Here is a 7,200-nt window from a genome sequence, read left to right on the forward strand (position 1 = left end):
ACGTGGTAGAGATGGTTTGAAAATCCAACATAAATTAGATGTATCGTGGGGAGAAGGTTTAGTTGTGGCAAAAGATGTATTATATGCGATCACTATGGTTGTTAACTTATGACTAGAAGGAAGATGATCAACGAGTTTAGAGAGTTTATAACTTTTCCACCTTTGACATCATTGTTAAGGTCTGGTGGTGGATTACACCCTATGGTCGTAGGTGTCTGGTATTTATGGTTTCTATGAAAGGAGCTGGTAAAGATGTGGTGGCGCAATATCTCAATGACTTCCAACTTGGATTGGGATATCGGGTGGTGCAGGGGCCATTTTGCATAGTGCAAACGGGATGTTGAGCAAGCAATATGGAGATTGTTCTTTGGATATGCTCACAATAGATTTCTTAAATGTTTTTAAAAAGTTAGATCGTTCGGCATTACTGTTCAAGTTGACAGTGTGATGCACATCTATTTCTTTATGGGTTGAGTTTCTTTATGGCCAGGTAGTGAGGTTGTACCACGAGGGATGGGCATATTATGTTAGTCACTAGAGTGCAACAAGGATATCTCTTAAGACCACTCTTTTTTGTTCTTGTGTTAGACTCTCATATTCATAAGATCATAGATAGCTACATGTTTCTCCTTCATGTCTAATATTTTAATGATTAGACCATCATAATGGATTCATAAGAGGTTGTTAAAGCCCTTGAATCATTCGGGAGAAAGGTCTGGGATTGGGTTTTGAATTAAATATTCATAAGAATGAGATAGTTTGGCATTTGTGTGATGTTGTTAGTAAAATTTGAAGGAGAGTTGTTCCCTTCAGACATTATGAGGTTGGTGTTGGGTAAGAAATTACTTGGAGGGCCTGTTAGTCGAGATGGATGTTTTATGGAAGGGTTTTCCATGAAGAGCGTTATCAGGGTTGTTAAATTAATGCATCTTCTCCCATAGTTAATGGATCCATAAAGTGAGCTTTTCTTCTCCGATCATGCATGGGTGTCACAAAAATGTTTTTACCTAAGAATGTATTAATTGATTCACATAGAGGGGGTAGCTATTTGGTTTGATAAATAGTTGCGTATGTGGTTGAAGACATCGTGGTTGGTAAAGGTTCTTTCTTCGAGGACCTTTAACGGATGGTGGCTTTTTTACTTGTTAGAGTTGGGAGATTGGGTTTATACTTGGCAATTAAGGTTGACACGTACACTTTTGTGGTAGAGTTCAATATTAGGTGTTGTAAGACCATAGATTGAGAGATAGTGGGATATATAGTATAGATTTTAATTTTGACATAGCTTTTAGCTTCTAATTTTACTTAAATAATGTAGTCCTCCCCCCCCCCCCCCAAGTCCAACATGTTTTTGTGAATGCCTTTTTAAATAAAAGTGTTCAAAACATGGAACTAAAGTTTACATGAGCACAGGACAGAAATCAATTTTTAGGTATTTGCAAGAAGCACATGCCAAGGATTTTCTCCTACATATTCATGTTAATTGGTTAGATAGATATGTGTCATTGGTAAAGTATTGTACTACCTTAGATATCGGCTTATGATTCCTTTGTTTCCTATTCATGAGGTTTATAATATTTGTCATAAGGCGTGCTTGGATACTTTTAGGAAACACGCAACTTATTGTAGGGAGCTTACAGGCTTCAAATACCAACATGATCTTGTTAGTGATGTCCTTTTTTATTTATTTTGATAGAGAAAAAAATCTATGAAGAAATAGTAGGATAAAAAATTTGAAAGTTAGGCTAGGTTTGTGCCCCTCAACAAATCTAGAGAGGATGTGAATGGGTTTAAGACTCATAACTAAGGGCTAAGAAGGGTTGCCAATGCACCTTTTATATTGGGCATACCATTCAAGAAAATTACCATAACAAAAATTGATGTTTATGCAAGGACACCCTTAATTGATGTTGGGAGTAACATTGTTTAATTTAATCTCTTTGATGTTGTGAAACACCCCATGAAAGAGAATTATCTATTTGCAATTGAGTTAGTTGTTAATTTAATTGATGATGAACTCACGCATGAGTTTACTGCAGGTTATCCTTCATTGTCTAACTATACTGACACTAATACTTGTGATGATTACATTCATATTCGATTAGATTTCCTTCATTGTTATTCTTCATGAAAGTCGTAGCTCTTTCTCTTAGCTTTCCAACGACTGGTAGCACGCCTCGATCCGATACTCCTAGCTCCAGTTATGAATTTATTCGTGCAGGCTGCTAATGCTGAAAATAAACTGCGAAAAACAAATAAGTGTAAAAATAAGATAAATTATAAAAACACATTAAAAGGGAAAAATAACCAAACTAAAACATGGAAATGCATAAGTATAAATATAGAAGAATGTGTATCAAAATGTACTGATCAAATTCCCCCACACTTGAACTTTTGCATTCCGAGCAAAATTTAAAATAAAACAAAGAAAACACAAACACATCATTAGCTACTCATCCTAGGCTACAAGTCTTCTTCGGTTAAGTTTGCATCGATAGGTACTAATCTTGCACACTAAGGATATCGTAGGAACACTAATCCACAATTGTGCAGTCATAAACCTCCTGAATACACAAATCAACTTGAATCATGTTATTATGTTAAAGCCTAACTTACTCATCCTTCTTTTTGCTCTTTTTCATCCAGGCGCAATCACATTAAGCCCGTTATCTCCACACACCCATAACAAGGCGACCGGTTAGTGACTCTGATCCTTTTTGCATGGGATTCTAGTACTTACGTGGCATAACCCTTTGCTTACTCAGTTGTAGTTGCGGGGGATCGGACCGTAATCCGCCCTACCAAGTTCAGCACCAGAAACCGCTGAACCAACTGACAACGAGTCTTATTTTCAACAAAAAAATTGAAGGTTCTACATCCGTTGGGTTAAGTGACCGGGTGAGGGTCACCAAACTTAGAAGGTGCATTCCCTTTTCTTTCTTTTTTTTCTTTTTCAGAACACTCACTTATATTCATCGGCTTCCCTGCGTAGAGTGTGTGTGAGATGGTGCTGGCTGCTGAAATAAACTACTCAAGAGCTGTCAGAGAATGAGAATTTAAGGCTAAAACATAATAAGAATTCGAATCAATTTCCATATGCAGGAGACTTACGGTGTTAAGACGATACCGATCTTGTGAATTTTTCCCAAGTCTCCGCAAACTAATCTCAAATTAGTCAGTCTATAGCCTAAAACTTTCAAGAAGATGCATTTTTTTATTTTTTTATGACTGAAAACAAACAAAACACTAACAAAAACAAGGAAAACAAACAAAACAAACGATTTCCCTCCCCCACACATAAAATAAGCATTTCCCTCAATGAAAATACATTACTAATAAAGTAGAGAGAAGGAAAGAAAGACTCCCTGATCAAGTTACAGGGTAGTTAGGTGTTTCCAAAGAAAGCTCCTCTATGCTGACATCTTCAGTCATTGAACTTTCATGGAATAACTTCAAGCGCTGCCCATTGACTTTGAAAGTCTTGTTAGTACCTGCACTTTTTATTTCTACTGCACCATAAGGGAAAACATTAGTAATAACAAAAGGGCCAATCCATTTGGATCGAAGTTTCCCAATCATAAGCTTAAGGCGGGAGTTAAACAGTAAAACCTGTTGGCCCACAGGAAATTCCTTCCTAGAAATCATTTTATCATGGAAGTGCTTAGTTTTCTCTTTATAAATCCTGGAGCTTTCATAAGCCTCTAGTCTAAGCTCTTCCATCTGTTGTAATTGGAGTTTTCTTTCAATACCTGCTTGTTGCATCTCCAAATTACAACTTTTCACCGCCCAATAAGCATGGTGTTCTATCTCAACAGGAAGATGACATGCCTTACCAAAAACAAGTCGATAAGGAGACATCCCAATGGGTGTCTTAAAAGCTGTTTTTTGGGCCCAAAGTGCGTCTTCTAGACGACGACTCCAGTCCTTCCTGTTTGGCTGCACCATTTTCTTTAAAACCTGTTTGATCTCCCTGTTTGAGATCTCAACTTGCCCATTAGTTTGTGGGTGATATGCAGTAGAGACTCTGTGCACAACTCCATACTTCCGGAGCAAAGCTTCCATGGTGTGGTTACAGAAATGAGTGCATATGATAGCTCGTGGTATTCCAAACCTGCAAAAGATATTAGACCTGACAAAATCTGCAACAACTCTAGAATCATTAGTCCTAGTGGGGATAGCTTCCACCCACTTTGAAACATAATCAACAACAAGCTAAATGTAAAGGAAACCAAATGATACAGGAAAGGGACCCATGGAGTCGATTCCCCATACATCAAATACCTCACAGAAAAGCATAGGCTACTGAGGCATTTCACTCTTGCGAGTGATGTTTGTACCTGCCATCTGGCACTCTTTACAAGTGCGGTAAGTCTCATAAGCATCCTTAAAAACAGTTGGCCAATAGAAACCTGAATCAAGGACTTTTCTTGCAGTCCTTTGCGGATCAAAGTGTCCGCCGACTTGAGATGCATGAGAAAAATTCAAAATGGATTCAATCTCATAGTCGGGGACACATCTCCTAATTACCTGATCGCTACCAAACTTCCAAAGATATGGATCATCCCAAACATAATATTTGACATCACTCTTGAGTTTGTGAATCTGTGATCTAGATGCACCTGTAGGAAAAACACCAGCAATAAGAAAATTAACAATGTCAACAAACCAAGGTGTAATCCCATGCAAAAGAAAAAGCTGCTCATCGGGAAAGTCATCCTGAATAGGAAAAGGATCTGCATCTCTCTCTATCCTGCTCAAGTGGTCAGCCATTAAGTTCTCATCTCCACTTTTGCCTTTAATCTCTACATTAAATTCTTGGAGCAACAACATCCACCGAATCAATCTCGATTTTGCATCCGGCTTCTTCAACAAGTACTTTAATGTTGCATGGTCAGTAAAAACAACAACCTTGGAACCTAGCAAATATGATCTGAATTTATCAAGAGCAAAAACAATAGCTAGCAGTTCTTTTTCAGTGGTAGTGTAATTTGACTGTGTAGAATCTAAAGTTCTAGAAATATAGTAAATAACATGGGCAGCCCTGTCAACCCTTTGTGCAAGGACAACCCCAATAGCATAATTAGACGTATCACACATAATCTCAAAAGGGAGGGTCCAGTCCGGTGGCTGGATTATGGGAGCGGAGGTCAATGCTTTCTTCAAGAAGCCAAACGCTTGTTTGCATTTGTCATCAAAGTTGAAAGTGACATCATTCTTCAACAAGTTTGATAGCGGAAGAGCTATCTTGCTGAAATTCTTGATGAAACGCCTATAAAAACCTGCATGACCAAGAAAAGAACGAATCTCGCGAACGCAAGAAGGGTAAGGCAGTGTAGAAATCACATCTATTTTAGCAGGGTCAACAGAAAATCCTTTTTCTGAAATTATGTGACCCAATACAATTCCCTGATCAACCATAAAGTGGCATTTTTCATAATTTAAAATGAGATCAGTTTCGATGCATCTTTCTAAAATCAAGCTTAAACTGCTCAAGCATGCATCAAAAGAGGAACCATAAACAGTGAAATCATCCATAAAGACTTCCATGCAATTCTCAATGAAATTAGAAAAAATGCTAATCATGCATCGCTGGAAAGTGCCAGGAGCATTGCAAAGACCAAAATGCATCCTCCTGTAAGCAAAAGTACCGAAGGGACAAGTAAAAGTGGTCTTCTCTTGATATTCCGGTGCAATATGAATCTGAAAGTAACCTGAAAAACCATCAAGAAAACAATAATGTGATTTACCAGCAAGCCGTTCAAGCATTTGGTCAATGAACGGTAAAGGAAAGTGATCCTTTCTCGTAGCCTGGTTCAATCTCCTGTAATCAATACAAACTATCCAGCTGTTCTGAACTCTAGTGGGAACAAGTTCATTCTTTTCATTTTTTACCACTGTGAGTCCTGATTTCTTAGGTACAACCTGCATTGGGCTTACCCATTTACTGTCAGAGATAGGATAAATGACACCTGCTTGCAAGAGTTTGGTTACCTCATTCTTCACAACATCAAGAATCAAAGGATTAAGCCTCCTTTGGGGCTGCCTTACTGTTTTCGCTCCGTCCTCAAGTAATATCTTGTGCATGCACATCGACGGACTAATACCTGGGAGGTCGGCTAATGTCCACCCGATTGCCTTCTTGTGCTTCTTTAAAACCTGCAAAAGCTTGTCTTCCTGATCGAAATCAAGGTTATAAGAAATAATAACAGGGAGTTTTTCATTAGTCTCCAAATAAGCGTATTTCAGGTTTTCAGGGAGTTGTTTTAGCTCTAAAGACGAGGGTTGCTCGATGGATGGAATGCTTGGGGCAGCCGGGATGTCAAGAGAATCAACTGTAAAAATGGCTTCATCGGCAACAACTTCACCTGTAGGAAATGTATCAGGCTGCAAGGCAGCATCAATCTCAACACACACAACATAAAGGTTAGTGTCAGTACAATCAACACATGAGTAAATATCATCGAAACCAGATAAAGATGGAAAATCAAGTGAAAATAAATTAGAACAAGTGTCCTCAACCAGCTCAGATATCAATTCCATATGAAAAACGGAATGCTCTTCCAAGGGGTGTTTCATGGCATCGAAAATGTTAAATTTTGCGACAATGTCACCAAATTCCATGGACATGGTTCCATCGTCAACATCAATTTTTGTCTTCGCCGTTTTCATGAACGGTCTGCCTAAAATTAGGGGAGCTCTGCTTGTCTTAGTCTCTCCTTCCATGTCCAGAATATAAAAATCTGCAGGAAAAATTAAATTGTTAACTTGGACAAGGATATCTTCCACTACGCCAGTTGGGCGTGCATTGCTCATGTTCGCCAGTTGGACGATCAAACTTGTATGCTGCAAAGGACCAAGATTAAGGTTATTATAAATAGAAGTAGGCATAATGAAATTCTGGTGTAGTCAGAGTCCAGATGTTCTAGTCCAAGTAATGACATCTAATCCAACATTGTTACTGTAAGACCCAATTTTTGACCCTAAGATCCCTCATGGCATCATAGCATCTCATTGCATAAGCCTCAAGGATCACTGTGCATCTTGCTCCTTTACCTATGGGTGGGATATCTCTGAGAGTGATTCTTGATCACCAAGCATGTTTGCATTGTATATCATTGCTTTTCTCATTTGTTTACTAACCAAAAAGTACAAAAATATGTCATCTAACCTTTTGTTTTGTAGCATCAAACAAGCACAGGT

The sequence above is a fragment of the Lathyrus oleraceus genome, chromosome 5, assembly GCF_024323335.1.
Source record: "Lathyrus oleraceus cultivar Zhongwan6 chromosome 5, CAAS_Psat_ZW6_1.0, whole genome shotgun sequence".
In the NCBI taxonomy this organism is placed as follows: Eukaryota; Viridiplantae; Streptophyta; class Magnoliopsida; order Fabales; family Fabaceae; genus Lathyrus; species Lathyrus oleraceus.